This window comes from Vigna unguiculata, chromosome 3 (genome assembly GCF_004118075.2).
Source record: "Vigna unguiculata cultivar IT97K-499-35 chromosome 3, ASM411807v1, whole genome shotgun sequence".
NCBI classification, from domain to species: Eukaryota; Viridiplantae; Streptophyta; class Magnoliopsida; order Fabales; family Fabaceae; genus Vigna; species Vigna unguiculata.
In genome coordinates this window covers 19897075-19915874 of record NC_040281.1, presented here as the reverse complement: position 1 = coordinate 19915874, position 18800 = coordinate 19897075, and the positions used below count along the sequence as shown (strand labels likewise).

The following is an 18800-nucleotide window of genomic DNA, read 5'->3' as shown; positions in this document are numbered from 1 at the left end:
TGTCGTTATAGTTTTTTATGAAAACATAATCCTTTTTTTTTATTTTAAAAATAGACTTCGAAATTAAATTTGAATTTGAGAGTCCCTTGTCCTAATATGGTTATGTTTAATGAAAAGGGTAAAATTCAGGTGAAATTAGTCTTGTTTACATGTGTAATGGAAAATCAGGCTATGTAGTTCTTTTTTAAAAAGGATATGTGGAAGTTACGTTTTTTTTTTTGAAGATGTTTTTCTTTAACGAAAAGGGTCAAATTAATGCAAAATTAATCTTATTTGCATGTGTAATGAAAAATCAGTGATTTAGTTCGTTTCTAAAAAAGATGTGAAAGTTACGTCTTTTATAATTCACTTGAAATTAGGGAAAACGTAGGTGCGTGTATGTATTTTTTAATTTTTATAAAATTTGAGTTAAAATTAATAAGAAATATTTAATTAATTTTTAAAATAGTTGTTAAATATAAAATTAGAAAAATAAAATATGTACACAAAAAATTTTTAGAATAACTGTTAAAAACAAAAGATGTCTTTAGAATAATGGTTAAAGATAAATATGGGTGGTAAAACGGGCTCACCCAATCCATTTTAGCTCGACTCGACTTTAGCCTGATAAAAATGAGTAGGGTCGGGCCAGTCCGTTTCAGATTTGTGGGTTTAGATTTTCAACCCGATTCGTCATTTGGCGGGCTGACCTGTAAAGTTTTTTTTTTTAAAAAAGAAAATTGTTGCGGTTGACAGTGGTAGTGGCTGGAAAATTTAAGAATCAAGATACATAACTAATAGTGAAAAACACACATGAAAATACATTAAGGTGCCCTGGCATATATAATTTAAAATTGCCATAAAAGTCCAAGAAGCCTTCCTGTAATGCAGTTCTATCATTACATTTTATAATGCAATTTTGCGGATGAGGTTTTCATTTGAACCCGAATAAATGCTGCTTGTTTTGTAAGCAATCACAGTGGGGCAACAATCAAGATTACAATGGCAGAACTAAGGTTCAAAGTCCAATAATTTCTCAAAACAATAGTTCTACAACAATTCTAAAAGTCGAATAATGTCTCATAACAACAATTCCACTTCTAAAGCAGTTCAAACCAACAATTTCTCAGAACAACAGTTCCATGACCAAATAAAAGATAATGTTCAAAGTTAAAACATCAAAGCACATGTAGAAGTCCAAAGGCAGGAAATAAGGTTCAAATTTACAACATTAATTCAACCAATTAACAACCACCAAGAATCAAGTCATTCATCATGTTGTTCCATGTCAAGAATATTTGAAGTAGCCATGGTTGTTGTCCCCTCCAATCTTCCATCTGTGTGAGCAATTTCATCATCTTTTTACAATATGACATGTATATCAAACAAAAAAGTTAGAATATAAAAATGGAGTTTCAAAAATACATAACAGAAAATAGGATTTAACTTAGACAACTTACCATCACAAAAACCATGCTTATTATAACTCGAAGTACAAATAATTGCTTCAACACATTCTGACAATAATCAATTTCTATACTTATTTAGAACTCTTGATCCAATGTTGAATGAAGATTCAGAAGCAACTGTAGTAATTGGGATACTTAGTAAATCCCTTGCCATCAATGACAATTATGAAAAATGTTCATTGTTATTCTCCACCATTGAAGAACATCCATATGTTATGTGAAGTCAAGATCTAATGTTGGCTCATCCAAATATACATCTAGTTGATTCCTTCCCATTTTGATAGTAGCTTGAAGTTTGTGTTTTTTAAGAGTCTAACATGAAAAGCAAGAAATAGTTTATTTTATACACAAAACAATAATTAAATTAGAAATATGTTTCTAACATTAAAAAAACGTACATTAAAAGAAGATGATGACACATTACTACGCTTTACATCACTTGAAGTTGAACTCTTTGCAGAATATTGAGAGAAAAGGTTGTGCAACTTGTCCTTCAAGTTTTCTAACTTTGTTTCCCAAGTAAGGGGATCAATCTGTTCATAACAATAACCCAATGTTTCCAACTTAACTCTTGGGTCACAAATAGCACCGAATGCAAGGACCACACTATATTCTTCCCAATATTTATCAAACTTCACTATCATTCTTTCAGCCATATGTCTTATAACTTCATCTTCAACATTTATGCTTTCCATTAAAAAAGTTTGGATATTCCAAACTTGTAAAAAGTACAAGTTAGATATAGGATATCTTGATGTAGAAATCATAGTTGTGATGTCATAAAATGGCATCAAGAAAGTACATATTTTTCTGCTCTTTTCTATTTCACAAGAGATGGAGAGAACATGTAATTCTCATGAAGTAGGTGTACACTTCCAAACCCTCGTTGGTATTTAAGGGCACTTTGAAGCATAAAAAAAGTTGAGTTCCACCTTGTGGGAACATCTATAGACAAAACACTTGAAGCATCAATACCCCCTACTTGTTCAATGCATTGCTTAAATTTTATCATTCTACTCTCAGATCCTCTAACATACTTGATACTCTCCTTAATTTGATCTATAGTATCTCCAATTACCTTTAACCCTTCTTGCACAATTAAGTTTAAAATGTGTGCACAACAACGCACATGGAAGAACTCCCCATCACAAAGCAACAAATTTTGCAAAACAAGCTTCTGTTTTAAGGTTTTAACCAAAACATCATTACTAGAAGTGTTTTCCAAAGTGATAGGAAATATTTTTTTAAGGCCCCAATCACAAAGAAATTCGTTCAACTTCTTAGATAACTCAAAGCCAGTGTGAGGTGGAGGCAAATGGGAAAAAGTTTAGAATTTTGCTACACAACTTCCAATTACAATCAACATAATGAGCTGTCAAACATTAACCCTCTGTCGTACATGAATTCCACAAATCAGAAGTTAAACAAATCCTAGATGGAATGCTCATCAACTCTTCCTTCAATGAGTTCTTTTATCTCATGAAAATTCTCAAAACATCACTCTTAATGGTATTCCTAGAAACCAAAACAACATCTGGGTTCAAATAAGTGATCCAGGTTCTAAGTTCTTCATATTCAACAAAATTAAACGATAAACCATGTCGAATAATTAGATTAGCCAACAACTCAGGGATACCATTTGATCTATTTTTTTGGATTTCAACTTTCCCTGCATATCCATCATCATTTGACTCACATCTTTAAAATTTATTTTGCTACATTTTTCAACATGACGCTTTAAATGTGAAGTCCCATACTTCTTACTTCCAATTATATATTATTTATTACAACCATTACATTGTGCCCTCTCTTCTCCATCCTCACCAAGGCCAGTCTTAGTGAAAAATTTCCAACAGTCAGATGTTGTGGACTTTTCCTTTTTCTTATTAACTTCAACACTTTCCTTATCAACCACATCTTCAACCTCATCATTCACTTTAAAACTATTGTCCTTGTTAATGTCATGGACATCTTATCAGGTTTACTAACTGAATCATCTATTATAGGTATAATGATCAATCCTATACCAATGAACTAATAATGTAAAACAGTTTCAACACCAATTCAAAAAATAAACCAATTGAAGAGAATAATAAAACTAAAAATTCAAATTCTACATCTCAATCAAAGTCATAATAAAACATACACAAAAGGCATAAAAAGTACATTGCAAGGCATTAGTAGTGTGTATGCATGTCAATAATCTCCTGCTCACGAATAAGCATCCAGTGACAATCCAAAATAACATATAAATGCTACTCACACTTCAATCGAACAGACATATGGAAGGCTTCCCAACAACTCATATGAACCCTCCAACACAACATATAAAGCCCAACACAACTGATTCAAACAAATCAACGATACACATAGCCACCACACACATATCAAGGATACACAAATGAAGGATACAAGTCAATCAAACTAATCATATAAAGTTCTAATTAACATACCTGCACTTTCATTGTCACACGCAAAAAATGAACAAAGCCTCCATGAAATACACGAATCAGTACACACTCCAGCAACCAATACCAAATTGATACCTTCTACTGCAAATTAGGAAACAAAGTGAAGAAATTAGGGTCAATGTTTCGTTAATACTCGAAGAATAAAAAATGAAGTAAGAATTTAGGGCCAATCGAACAAGTACTAAACTAGCGCAAACCAAATTCAAGAAATTGGGGATAAATGAGGAGAAAGGGAACAAACCTCTCTCTCTACTACGTGAGCCATGGTCGAGGAGCTACTAAATGTGTTGACGAAGAGAGCTTAATCAATGACATTGACGAAGACAACACCAACGACGTCCAATGTCGACAAATAGAAGATAAGAGAACATGAATAACAATGCAATGGTGATTGACGAACAAAAGGTGATGAAGTGTGGTATGGTGTGATGGTGTTTGAAGCTCGCGAGAAAGAGAAGAAGAATGTGTCTGTCTGGTGGGGTGTTGTGGGTGACTGAGAAATGAGAAAGAAAAAGAAACGCGACTGCCTCAGCCTCACGCGTGAACCATTTTTTTTTTAATTTTCCCTTTGCCATCGTGTTGCGGGTTGACCTGCCTTAACCCGCAATTACAACCCGTCGGGATGCTAGTTGAGGCGGGGTCGTGGGTTGTCTCCTCTAACCCGTCCCACCATTTGCAATGCGGGCTGGCAGGCGGGCCGTCGGGCCAGACCTGCATTTATACCCTTAAAGATAAACTATTTATAAAATAATTAATTTTTAAAATAATAATTAAGGATAAAATTAAAATAACGAAATATGAACACAAAATGATATTCTTTTTATATTTTATTATATATTTTATATGTTATTATATATGTTATTATTTTTAAAATTACTTTACATTAAATAATTAACTTTAGACTAGTTGTTTGATTGTATTTCAGTTGGTTGTAATAGATGAAGTTGTTGAAGATATTTTTGGCCATGAAGGAATCATTGATGAGTCTAAACTTGAAGATGTTGAAAGTTATCAACAATTAAGCGTTGCAAAACGGGTCAGCCCGACTAATTTTGGCCCGTCCCGCCTTTAGCCTGCTAAAAACGGACCGATCAGGCTAGCTCGTCACTAGTAAACGGGATGGACAATTCAACTCATCCCGCCTCAGAGCGGGCTGACCTGTAACTTTTTTTTTTAATTTTTTAAAATTTTCTTTTAACTTTTTATAATTTTTGTTTATAAATTATATATGTTTTCCATAATTTCAAATAACAAGTGGTTTGTTTATTATTAATGTTAATGTTAATCTTAATATTTATGATTAAGACTATATCTTGTGCAAGTGGTGGGGTTTATTGTGTCTTTATCTGATTGTTACCTCATCGCATATTACTTTTGAGTACATAACATTTACATGCTCTTGAAATCTCCCTTAATCTATAAATCACATGGAAAGGCTTTAAGTTGAAGAAATAAGTTAAGTTCTCACTTCTCTTATTAAACTAGATAGTTTGTGGCAACATTTTTATCAAAATATGTTTGATATAGAGTACGACAACCATTAACCACTTTGTTATCTGAGTTAAAATCAAATTGATTACTAAGTGAAGTAAATTGGGAAAAGCATTTATGAGATATTAAGTGAAGCAATGCCTTATAAATGAGTACATTATGCATGATGTCAAAACCACAATTTGTTATTATTTTAAAAAATATTCATAAATCTGTATTGACTTTGCAGATTGAATTTATCAATAACATTCAATGAGTCTCCTGTTATTTCTGGTGCAATACATTTGTAACATTATTTTGCACTTTTTTTTATCAGGAAAGAGGAATCTACATTATGTAACATGGAATAGGGAGGAAAGAATGACTTTTTGTTTATTTCTTAACTAGAAATGTTCATTTTTGTTATGCATATGTTGTATTCCTCTATAAATGTTAAATTTTGTTGAACTAGAACAAGACTAACAAATAGTGAAGATGCATATGTTGTTCTGTTGTGTTTTTCCTCAGTTATTTCCATCTTTTCTTGTATTCAGAATGAATATTTTTTTCTAAAAAAATGCCCATGGGCTGGCCCTATCTGAAAGGGCTTTTGTGGACTTTTTGGCCTTGTGGGATTTTTCAATGAAGGGCTTTTTGGCCCTGTGGGATTTTCTAGCCTCAACCCATTTGGGCTAGGGCCAAACCATGAGAAGGCTAAAAATGTAATTTCTGAAAGCATAGCATTTGGTTAGTTCTGTTATTCCCCTTTCTTCATTTCATTTATTTCATTTGTTTTGGTTAGAGCATTGTAGGTTTCTTTTATTCTCATCCATTTCCTTGCGTCCGTCATTCTCGCATTGTGGTATTGCATTGGTGAGTTTTTTGGTTTTTTGTCGAGTGATTATTTGTGGTGTTTATTGGTGGTGTTTGTCGTGGATGTAGTTTGTCTTGTGCGGGATTTCTTTTTTTGGGTTGAATTGTGTTGAGGTGTGGTGTTGACAGCGTGGGTTTCGATAAGTTTTCCAATGGGTTTCATTCGACATCTGTAGTGAGAGAGTTATTTAAAAAAAGTATTTTTTTTTCGATTTTCATTTGTGTGTGAATTTCTTTGATTATAAATTCAAATTTAGAGTGGAAGATGAAGGTTTTGAACTTGATTATATTTGGATTAGGTTTTTCTATGTATGTTGGGTTGGTTGTAGTGTCAAAACATTGATTAGGGTTAGATTTTGGTTGTTAGTTTTGAAATGGTGATTTTAGCCAAGAAGGAGGGGGGTTGAATTGACTTTATAAAACTTTTTCGATTGAATCTAATGGACTGAAAATTTTGGATGTAAATACAACAAACTAATACACTTTCAATAGATTAAAATATAAATCAGTAGACTAATTTGTTCTTGAAGCTATAAAACAGTCGATTAAAAAGACAAATTAGTTGGCTAAAATACTGGAGATTTATGCAGAATGCAGAATTCGCAAATTCAACTAAAGCAAAAATCTTTTACATATAAGACTTGTTCCAATCAATGTTTTTAACAAGTATACAACCTCAGATTACACAAGAACGCATTAAATCACACCAAAGATCAAATTGCTTGGTTTTCTTGAGTTTTTTTTAAAGAGTTTCAAAGTGAGTGAGATGAGGGAAAGAGAAATGCACAATTGTTTTTATACTGGTTCACTCAATCACAGAGCTACATCCAGTTTACCAGGACAACCTGAGCCTGGTTTCCACTATATTCAAAGGTTTTACAAATCACACACCAAGATTACACTTTTGAACAAAGAAACTCACAAGATTTTTGACTCACAAAAATCTAGACACACACCCTGCAAGAATCACACTTACAAACCTGAAATCACATCAGACAAACCAACCAGAGGCATAAGAACATCCAAACCTGATGGTGGTTGTCCATAGCCAACCATACATGTGTTCTTCAAACTACTCACAAGCCAAAATTCCTCCAAGATTAACCAAGATCATCCAAGATCTTCAAAACACGAGTTACAGTTGTGTATTGTAGAGAGAGAGAGCTTTCCAAAGAAGAATGACAAAGTTTTGTGCACAAAAACTCAAATTCGCACCTATGCTCACGAAAATACAGCTTATATAGTCTGGTTTAAGTGAAAATAGTCGATTGAATTTTCTGTACAGTCAGCTGATTTCAGTTGACTTAAGTGAAATCAGTCGATTGAGAAATAATTCAACTGAATAAATATATTCATACCAGAAACTATATACAACAAGCCTTTTTAACCTGTTAAACCCCATTTTAACATATTAAAAGAGACACACTAAGGCCCACAAAACATCTAACCTATGTTATATAGCCTACCAACAAGATATAACACTAACACATTATATTTAACATGCTATTTACAGATTTAACACACAAAAACTTAATCTTCAAGTGGATCTTCATCAATCTTCATCAAACACCTAAGATCTTCATGCACATGGTTTTATCAATTCTTTGCTTCAAGCTTGCTTGTGCCAAAATTGATATGTTCTATTTTTCTTGACATTTACATTGTTGAAGGTATGAGTTTTTAACATGTTAATTGACTTGTTGTTATAGTTTTGCAAGTAACATATTTGATCGACTAAAATAGTATTCAATCAGTTGAATTCACTTAAGTCAAGCGAAATGAACAAATTGAACAAAAATTTCAACCTGTTCAATATCTCAGCTGGTAGACGATAAAGCTTGTGTTTTTTAGAGAGAATATAAGAGATTCATCTTTCTGGCGCAAAATCAATGCCACTATTATAGAAAAACTCATTCTCTCTGAACTTCACAGTGTTGCAACAATTCATGATTGATTATTGAAGTCGTGGAGTCATGGTGGCTTGGTGTGGGTGCTTTGAAGAAAGCTCTTGGTTGGCTAAAGAGAGCATTCATTGAGGTTTGATCTTTCTTAGGTATTAGTGGTTTGTTTGGTGTGATTCTAGATTTGTAAGTGAGAGTCTTCTTATGCTATATTAGATTTTTGTTGTTTGTTTTTCAAAAGTGTAATCTTGTAAGGATTTTGTAAAACTTTTAAAATAGTGGAAAGTTCGGCTAAGGTTGCGTTGACAAATTGGATGTAGCTCAGTTATGAGTGAACTAGTATAAGAATTTATGTGCATTGATTTGATTCTTCTATTTTTTATTTTTCTTTGATAAAAATCTGTGTGCAATATTGTAATTCAAGTGCTTTAATGTAATTTGGTGTTCAAATAATGCTTCTACTATCAATGGGAATTAATCTCGATTGGTAATTTGATTAGATTTGAAGTCCTGTAATAATTGAGTTTTCTGCATAATTTTTCCTAGTATTTCAATGTGTTGATCCTATTCTCAATATGTTGAATTATTCTGATCTCTTGGTGTGACTCTCTATTTTATGAATGAAGTTGTATAAAAATTTATGTGCATGGGTTTGATTCTTCTATTTTTAATTTTTCTTTGTTAAAAATTTGTGTGCATTGGTGTAATTCAAGTGCTTTAATGTAATCTGGTGTTCAAATATTGATTTTACTATCAGTTGGAATTAATCTTGATTGGTAATTTGATTCGATTTGAAGTCCTGAAATAATTTAGTTTTTTGCATCATTTTTCCTAGCATTTCAACCTGTCCATCTTGTTCTCAATATCTTGAATTATTATGATCTCTTTGTGTGACTCTTTGTTAGCAATTTCAATCTGCTGATTCTATTTTTAACCAATTAAAATGCATGTTCCAGAAGTGACATATTGCTAAAAACTTGGTCAATTAGATTCAAACTAAATATTTTTTTTAAGTGTAAAACCGAACCTAATTTTTAGAAAGGGACATTTCACCCTCTTCTTGGCTAAACACTCATTTTACATCGTACAGAGTAGAGCCTCATTTTTTCAATGTGGGACTTTGCTCCCTGTAACATCCCGATAGGATATTACGGGTTTTAATTAATAAAATAAAAATAAGAAAATAAAATCACATTTATTATAAGTCCATTTCCCAAAACGCGGGAAATTAAAAACTTTAATATAACATAATTCATATGTTCGTAATTACATTATTACAAAATCCACCAAATTCAACATAATAAATTTTTACATCAAAAGTCTAAATATGAAAATCCTTTCAAAAGCCCAGTTAGCCCCTGCACTTCGTCTCTAAGCATCTCCTGGCTCACCTGTCAAATCATCTGCTCCCGGATAACAAGTTATCCGATCATCGCCACACACACACACATAGATAGGGTGAGCTATGCACAATATATGAATATATACATGAAATAAATATGCCACCCTCCCAAAAATAACAATACTAGGTATTTCATTGTTTTCAAATTACCCATCCATGATCTCATAGTCCTACATGAGTCATATACATGAACTAGGTCTTGATACTTTACTGTGCTCCCACAAAACTAACCCATTCGTGGTCCAACCCTATGAGCCTATCTTGCTCATAGTCCTGTCCTACAGACTCCTCGTTTGTAGTAAAATCATCCAAGCCTTCTTAACTTGGACCCTGGCACGCACGCAATCACCATACTATGGACTCCTCGCCCAATAGCAGCCGACGAGAATCTAACAGTTCCTTGCCCATCGTGCGTCCGACGGATGTAATCACCATACTAAGGACTCCTCGCCACTTAGCAGCCGACGGAAACTACACAGTTCCATGCCCATCATGCGTCCAACCAACAAGCATATCCCAGACCCCTATTGGACTTAGTCCTTCAAGCCCAAACACCACAAACACATGCAATATAACTTCCTATAATTAGGAAAGAGTAGCCAAACCAGCACATAAAACACATATAAACATAGCAATTCGCATAAACTCGCTTAAGCCAGGGACTCTCGTCCAAGTTAAATCCTCAGCCTCGCTTAGGCTAGTCCACCTCACCTGAGCGAGCTTAAAATAGTGGTGTCTCCACCTTATCTCGCTTAGGCAAGCTCTTCTCGCCTAGGCGAGTCACACCTTCACTTAAAATAACACACACACCTCGCTTGGACGAGGATTTGACGAGAAATGCATCAATTCAACTTCGTGAACTCGCTTAGGCGAGAGTGTTCATAGCTCAGAACTCAAAACTTCTCGCCTGGACGAGAAGTCGCGTTCAAAATGGTACAAGTTTTGATCGCGTCCTCGCTTAGGCGAGCCACTCTCACCTAAGCGAGAGTCTTTGTCGCTCAACTCCAACACAGGTCGGCTGAGCGAGTAGCGCGACCCCAAGAATAGAATCGAGGTTCTGCAACTCCCGCTTAGGCGGGATGGACTCGCTTGGGCAAAACTTGCAGAATTGGTCTCTGTTCACGCACACAATTCACCACAACCAAGACCAAACCACATTCCAATTCATGCCAAACAATGGAGAATCATGCACCAAACATGTACACCTAATTCAGACCCAAAATAATCACTATAATCCCGGTTTACAACATAGTTCACACTTACAGTACCCAAGACCCTCCTCCTATTCTTATAAAACACCACAAGGGATTGGTACCCAACATACAATCCATCAATTCCCAATTACAGTGCGTAAAATGCCAAAATCATACCACATGGAATCCTATTGAGGACAAAATGCAGAATTACAAGCAATATAGAAATACTCATAAATTCAGCACCCCTAACCTGGAATTCCTAATTAAAATTGAGAAGAAACTTGATGTTCCTTTGTTCACCACGGTTTTGCTTTAGACATCCTCCCAATCAGCCTCTCAAGCACCCAAATTCCCCTCTCACTCTAGTTTTACCTTTGCCCTTTCAACTCCACTCCAACCTAGAATTAGCAAAAATAAAGCCTACTTTATGTCCACCAAGGTTTGAACCTGTGACCCTCCACTCATAAGGCCAAAGCACAACCACTATGCCAATTCACATTTAGTGATAACCATTATGATCCTATGATTATAATATCACTCATCAGTCACAATCATGTTATCAAAATACAATAACACACAAAAATGGCATACTTAGGACTTGAACACAAGTCCTCTCACACAAACAAAGTACTCTCAACCACTTGAGCTAGTACTTTTCCATGTCATATCAATCAATATTCAATGCCATAAAGGCTTCCACTACCCACACTTATTAATTAATTAATTAATTTTCACGGGTCTTACACTCCCTATGCATGAAGCTTAGTTGAGTGTTTTAACATGGCACCTTGTTCATGCTAAGTGCTTCTTCAGAAACATGCATGATTCGTGGAGCAGATTAAGACCAATGAAGGAATGGATCATGGCCTTCAACACTGCCAACAACTTCTAAACATCCATGAGAGTTTGCTGCTTATAAACTTTGAGTAGGTGTTGATTCTAACAATGTGGTACTTTGCCCCCATTCTAGGCCTTGCAACACATTAGTAGTTGAGTTGCTTCCAAGTCCCACATCGCTTGGGTGTGTGGGTGCATGGTTGCCTTTGATCTTATAAATATGAGGCATGCTCCCCCCTTATAAGCATAATGCATAGATAGTTTCTGCTTCTTTAAGTTATCTCTATGCATATTCAAAGTTCACTTCGTAGATGAGAGTATTTCTCCTAGGGTCTACTTCATTTGTGAGCCCTCCAAGTTTCAATTGGGAACCTGAGAAAGTGCCATTTAGTTTGTTCCACTATGTTCTGGTTCAATATTTGGAGACTCCCATAGGGTTGCTGCCATCACGTCGTTTTATGTAAGAAGTGTCTAATCGCTTAGAACGTCTAAAGCATGTGTTCTAACTCAGATTACGTCTAACGCTTGAAGCAATTAACATATTGGTCATCTGATGTCTAATGGGATTATCTAGTTTGCACCTCGTAGAGATCAATGTTTCCTATGACACTATCCTAACATTTACTTCTAGAGTATATGGGAATTCACTTTGCAACCAAGAGAAATTGACTTCCCAAGGTGGTTTTCTTAGAAGATAGTCATTTGTCTTTCCCTCACTAATCATGTGTGAGTTACACATAACTTTTATATAAGAGTCATGAAGGAAGTTCATAATTAAAAAACTTTGAATGCTCTAGTTGATGTTATAAGCATGTATGGAAGTCCTATGTGTGGTTTCCTTTTCATACTTTTATAAGTTAGATTGTTGTTCAAAATATGAACGTATATTCTTTGAATGTATAACTAGGGGTGAGCAGGGGGCGGGTTGGATCGGATTCAAATCCAACCTGCCTCATCCAACGTAACCGATATTTTAAATTTTAATATCCATTCTGACCGTTTAATACGTCGGGTTAATACGAATATGGATTTATTCGGACGGATTCATTCGGGTGGGTTGATCGGGTTAAATTAAATTATAATAAATAAAACTATGATTGAATCTATTTGACAAAAACACGTTAAAAATTTCAAAGAACAACTAGAACAAAATTGAAAACTACAACAAATCTGAAGCTTGAAACTCCAAAAAAAAAGAACAACAATGAAACTTGAGACTGCTAGAATAAACCTACAACAAAACAAACAACAAAGAAATAAAGGTACGAGTTGTTCCGTCCTTCGATATCAAATTTACATCTTCCTTCAAAACAACAACCATTTTTATGACTCGTAGTGGTTCGCAATGACTCGCGGTGGTTCACAATGACTCGTGGTGGCTCGCATGGTAGATTTTCTCCAATGAAGTCATGTTTATGGTTTGGGACATATTTGAACGTTGTCTTCCCCAAACATAAGGGTTTGATCGAATGGATGAAGAAGATATATGATGCTTAGAGAGAGGGAAGAGATAAACTTCATGGAGGCGAGGGAAGCCAGAGGATCATGACAATGGATTAGGATTTTTGTCTGTGGAAGAGAAGTGAGGCGGCAGAAAATTAGGGTTTAAAATGAAAGTTTTGATTTTATAATTAAATATATGGGTCGGGTCGGGTATCCATGGTTTTTAGAATTAAATATTGAACCCGACCATGTAAATCCATCTGGACCCGAAAAATTTTATTCGGTTTAACCCGATCCATACAAACCGACTCGCACACATGTTTTTCTGTTCGGGTAAAATGGTTTCGGACGGGTTAGGATATTTTTCTCAAGCCTATGTATAACAACCTTTCTCATCAAAGGATTTCATGTATTTATTTTTGCATTTATGGTTAAGTTGAATTCTATGGACATCACATTTAAGAGTTTATGTAAATTGAAAATCCTATGTCGGACATCATATTTATTTAATAAATGCGGGTAATGGAAATCTTTATGATATTTAGTGTGAGCAATTATGACAAGGATTAGTCCTAGCTCATGTGGTTGAGAGTAATTGGCTATTATAGGAGAACTTGGATTCGAGTCTTGTGGATGCCATTAGTGTGTTATTTAATTGTTTATTTATATGCTTGAGCATGATGAGTGATAATATAATCCTAGATGTATAGGAAATATCACAAAACATGAATTGGTTGAATGGTTGTGTGTTCGAACCATGGCTTATGCAAAATAAGGTTCCTTTGCTAAAATTATTTTTGGCATAGATGAGAAGAGTCAGAAACCCTAGCCGTCAAGGGGGCAACCAAGAGGGATACCCGATGAATATTGTGTGGAGAGAAGTTTTAGAGTAATTGTGTGAAACTTTGTTTCTACCAAAATTCTGAACTACGCACCTTTCTGGAACTTTTCCAGAAACCGCTTGGCGGTCATGAAGACCTGTCAGGCGACACATGTGTCTAAACCCAATTTTCTGGGTTTTGGGATGAACCGCCTAGCGACTGTATTCTATCCGCCAGGCGATGTTAACTTACTTGGTCAGTTTTATTTGGTTTCTTGAGTTTTTGTGATGTTGGTGATGCTTGGATGTAATCTTTTTAAAAAATTGTAAGATTGGAGATGTGATTGAATGACTAAGATTGCATGATTTGTTGGAAATTGCATGACTATGGTTATAATTGGGGGTTAGGTTTCATGTTGGGATTGGGAATGAGATGACATGATTTCTGATTATGATTGGTGTTTTGTTCCATGAAAGTGATTGGTATTAGTTTAAGCATGAACTCTATGTGTTGTCGAAACATTAAAAGTGTGCCAAAACACGTGATTGAATGGATGGTTGAGACTTTAGGGTTCGCATAGTTCAAGGAAAATCTGGGAGTTTTCCATAATTACATGTTCCGCCTGGTGATACATGAACTACCGTCAAGCGACTCATCAGTGTAGTGGGCATTGAGTCTTTTGTTCATGTTGGGTGTTCGTGGTTGGGTTATTTGTAAATATTGGTGCATAGTAATATTGGTTCATTGGATAGAGGGTGGGGGAAGGAACCATATGATTGTAAGATATTTACATATGTGTATGATCATGTGGTGATTGGGACTCAAAAGAAATAGAGAGTAATACTTACTGTGACTCTACAATGCCTATTGTTGTATATTGTCATGTAGTGGGCAAATTTTGTTGTTGGTTTAAGTTAAAGGTGGTATGTTTATATGGTACAATAATGAGTGTATAATGGACTGCATCATAATTGAATAGAGACATGACCTCAGTTGTGAAACCATGAATGTGTGAATTGTGATCCAATCATATGATTATGACTCGATAATCGTTATTGTGCTATAAATTGAATGTTAAGTGTTGAGGTCCTTTAAGACCTGTCCAAAATTCCAGAAAGTAGTAGCACTTGCATTACTGGTATGGCGCCTGGTGACGCGGGACGAGCCGCCAAGCAATAGAGACTCAAAACAATAGCAGTGGCCACTAGACTCGCGTAGCGCCTGGCGCAAGGAAAGGTTCCGCCGGGCAGAAGTGGCCTGTTAGAGGCACTGGAAGGAGCGTGGTGCCAGGTGGCGTGTGGGTTCCGCTAAATAGTTTGGAACCAGATTTCACTAGAGGATGCGAGCGATGCACCATGCGGTTCCAGGTGCAAAAGTTGGACTACATGGCTTTGGATAGAGGTCTTGAGGCAATGATTTGCTGGGGGCCTTGTTACAGGTGTAACTTGTATTGAGGTAACACGTGGCCACTTGAGGTTGTAGCCTGGTGATTTTAGAAGTCCAATGGAGTGTGCGAGATCATGGCTCGTACAGATGGGTTCCAAAAGATTGCCCTCCTTGATACTATTTGATGAGTTTGGTAATCTTGGGACAAAACGGACTGTGATTCGTATTGGAGAACTCCACTTGGTGATGTGGATTGTGGTTGTGATAAGATCATTCCCACATGTGGACTATAGGTGGTGGTGACCTGTAGTCGGAGGCGCGAGTAGACACTCATGGCAGCAAGTATCGACCAAAGTAATTATCAAAGGGTGTAGAATTAAGAGGCATCCCGAGGAATATGTAAATGTTGGGTCTGAGGGTTGTAGTCCTCAGAAAGGGTTAAGTTATCTTCAAAGGCTTTGGATGAATACCTTAAGAATGGACTTTGCTGGAGCATTCCTTGAGAATACCTTAAGGATGAATACCTTATGTTATTTATTGCTTATCTCTATTTCAAGTTCATTGCCGAGATTCATCTCGGTCCTGGTCGAACAATAACCAAAGAGTTCCCCACCAAGGTTCCCCTTGGTTTTGGTTGAACTTATCTTCAAGTTCCTTACCAAGGTCCATCTCAAAGTTGGTCGAACATTAATCAAAGAGTTTCCTGCCAAGATTCCCTTTTGTTTTTTTTGAAATTCATTTCAAGTTCCCTACCGAGATCCATCTTGGTCCTAGCCAAACATGAATCAGAGAGTTCCCTGCCATGGTTGCCCTTAGTCCTGGTTGGTCTTAATTTCAAGTTCCTTGTCGAGATCCATCTCGGTCCTAGTGAAACATTAATCAAAGAGCTCCCTACCAAGATCCATCTCGGTCTTGTTTGAAACTTAATCAATAAGTTTCCTGTCAAGATCCATCTCGATTCTGGTCAAACTTTAATCAAGCAGTTCCCTATCGAGATCCATCTCGGTCCTAGTTAAACATAATCAATGAGTTCTCTATCAAGATCCATCTTGATCCTAGTTGAACCTTAACCAATAAGTTCTCTACCAAAGTCCTTGGTTCAGATTAAACCTAATTTTAACTTCCCTGCGAGATACATCTTAGTCTTTGTCGAACCTTAATCAAAATGTTTTCTTGTGAGGGATTCATAGTTATTTAGCATATCAACTCAAGTTTAATTAAGGGTCCTTATTAAGGTACATATTGGACAATAACATATTTTCTCCATTCCATTGAAAATGAATCAAGTTAACGAAGAGAGGTGCATAGAGACTGAAGGAAATATAAACTTCCTTAATAAGTCCGAAGTGAGCAGGATATTAGCCTTCAAAAAAAAAACACAACATAAATGGTTTGAAGACGACCTACTCTAAGTATTCAACAACAACTTCTTCAGTAGAAGTGGTAGGTTTGGGAGATGAACTTGGGTTAGAAGGACTTTCTTTGTTGTCGCCATCCTCCTTGACATCTTTGACATCATCCTCACCTACATCAAAAGTAGATATGTCACCCATATTAATCGCACAACCTTCTGGTGAACATCTTTGTTAACATCAAGGTGTTCGTCATTGACATTGATGTTATAGAGGATTGCTGCCTAGCGAAGTTCATTCTTAAAGCCTTCTTCATCTTCAAAGACAACCAACTTTTGGCATTCAAACAACTCCTCGGCTACATTCTCCCAAGCTTGTTTCTCTTCAGAAATTAGCTTCTTGGACTTCTTCAGTTTTCCTTTGGCCTTTAGGCAACAATTTTTCCAAGAGTTCAGCCTCTCGTTGATTTTCGATCAATGATTCTCTCATTCTTCCTTCTCGCATTTCATAGCCATCATCTAGTTCATCAGCTGGGCTAACTCATTGGTCATCTTGTCTTTTCCTTCATCCTTTACCTCCCTTTTTAGTAGAGTGTCCACTTGGTTGTCGAAAACTAGTGATCGATTATGGTATTCTAGGAACGCGTTCATCTTCGAATTTGGAAAGTTGTCGCCTAACAAACGTGCCTTTTCCCTGGGTAGAGATATGCTTATGTTTTTTCGCATATCTATATTATTCACCAAAAGGCTTTCACAATTTTTATGATCAGACCAAGAAGTCCCAACATACTCCCCAAGGTTGGGCGACTTGTTCCTCTTTATCCCCTTGCCTCATTGTTATGGCTAAGTTGGGTATGTTTCCACTATTAGACCTTTTTAGGTGCACGACTTGGATTGTTAACATCTTTTTTCTGGGTCTCGATAGTGATATTCTTTTTTAGGTCTAAGAATCCATTTTTCCTCCAAATCTTAGTTTCAACTTGCGTCATGATTCCTACAAACACAACCTATTTAGATTAGATAAAACATCGACCATAACTTCATAAGGAAAATAACATACCCAAGATGTCGGAAAAAGGGTGTGGGGAAAGGAAGACTAACTATTTGCCGAGTACGAAGTCAGCGAAGTAATTCATCCTATATCCTTATATCTTGCTATTCTTTTCTAACATGGAACCTTTCGACCATCTAAGATACCTCAAAGGACCTCGTGTCCAATAAAAAGGACATTTAGGTTTGCAATCATCTTAGAAGTATTCTTGGCCAAAAGGATTCACTACCACTCTGAAGAAACTAGTCTTAAAGTTTTTAAAAGATGAAGATAAAGACTTGAGTAAACAGGATTTCACCTGCCTAATTGAAGATAGCAATTAAATCATTTTCCTAGGCTAAGTACTTAAAAAGTGAAGGAATATTTGAGGGTTAGGGTATTTCTTAAAAAGGATACAAATAGAATTAAAGGCATGTAGGGAAGCCTAGGGATTGGGATGAAGTTGGGTAGGAGCTACATTTAGGATACATAACACCCCTATGGTACTCATCTAAGGAAAGACAAACATGTAATGGTGTGAACAAACACGCATACATGTAGAAGAAACATTATCAATGGCGCTTACTCGTTCAAAACAGACTATGTCGTCAGAAACATGCTCCATGAACTTGTAGATGCTATTGTAGTACCACTTGAGGGAAGACAACCAATTATTCTTAGAATATTATCCTCGAATACCAAGATCTACCCAGTCAAATCCCCTCTCAATAGGAGATCGTGTTTCACTCACTCAGAGGAAAAGTTACTTTTCTCTCCTTCTATAGGACCCTAATTGGAGATCTCGACTTATACAAGGCTGGAAGTTTACCTGACATGATTTCAACTTATAATGCTCGAGATGGTTCAATTACATATATGGTCAAGACGATCTCAGCCCATGCCTACCTTGGATCATCTTGGACAATCAAATTTTTCCTTTTTGATTGAGATTAGGTGTGTTAGTTCTTTTCTTATTGACTAAGATTGCACGTTGCTCGTCTGTACATTGTTAAGGATCAGTTTTTTCTTTATTTAATGAGATTACGCGCTGCTTGTTTGTACATTGTCAGGGATCAGTTCCTTCCTTATTTACTGAGATTACGCGCTGCTCGTATGTACATTGTCAAGGATCAATTCTTTTTTTATTTACTAAGATTATGTGTTTCTCATT

General features: G+C 35.9%; 1 long non-coding RNA gene across 1 annotated transcript; it reads right to left on the bottom strand.

Annotated features, from left to right (window-relative positions):
• Positions 1 to 982: 982 nt before the first annotated feature.
• Positions 983 to 4605, bottom strand: LOC114175905. The gene is made up of 3 exons (XR_003602942.1): positions 4161 to 4605; positions 3902 to 4000; positions 983 to 1337 (listed from the first exon to the last, which is right to left on the bottom strand). It is a non-coding gene; the product is annotated as an uncharacterized LOC114175905 (long non-coding RNA).
• Positions 4606 to 18800: the final 14195 nt, after the last annotated feature.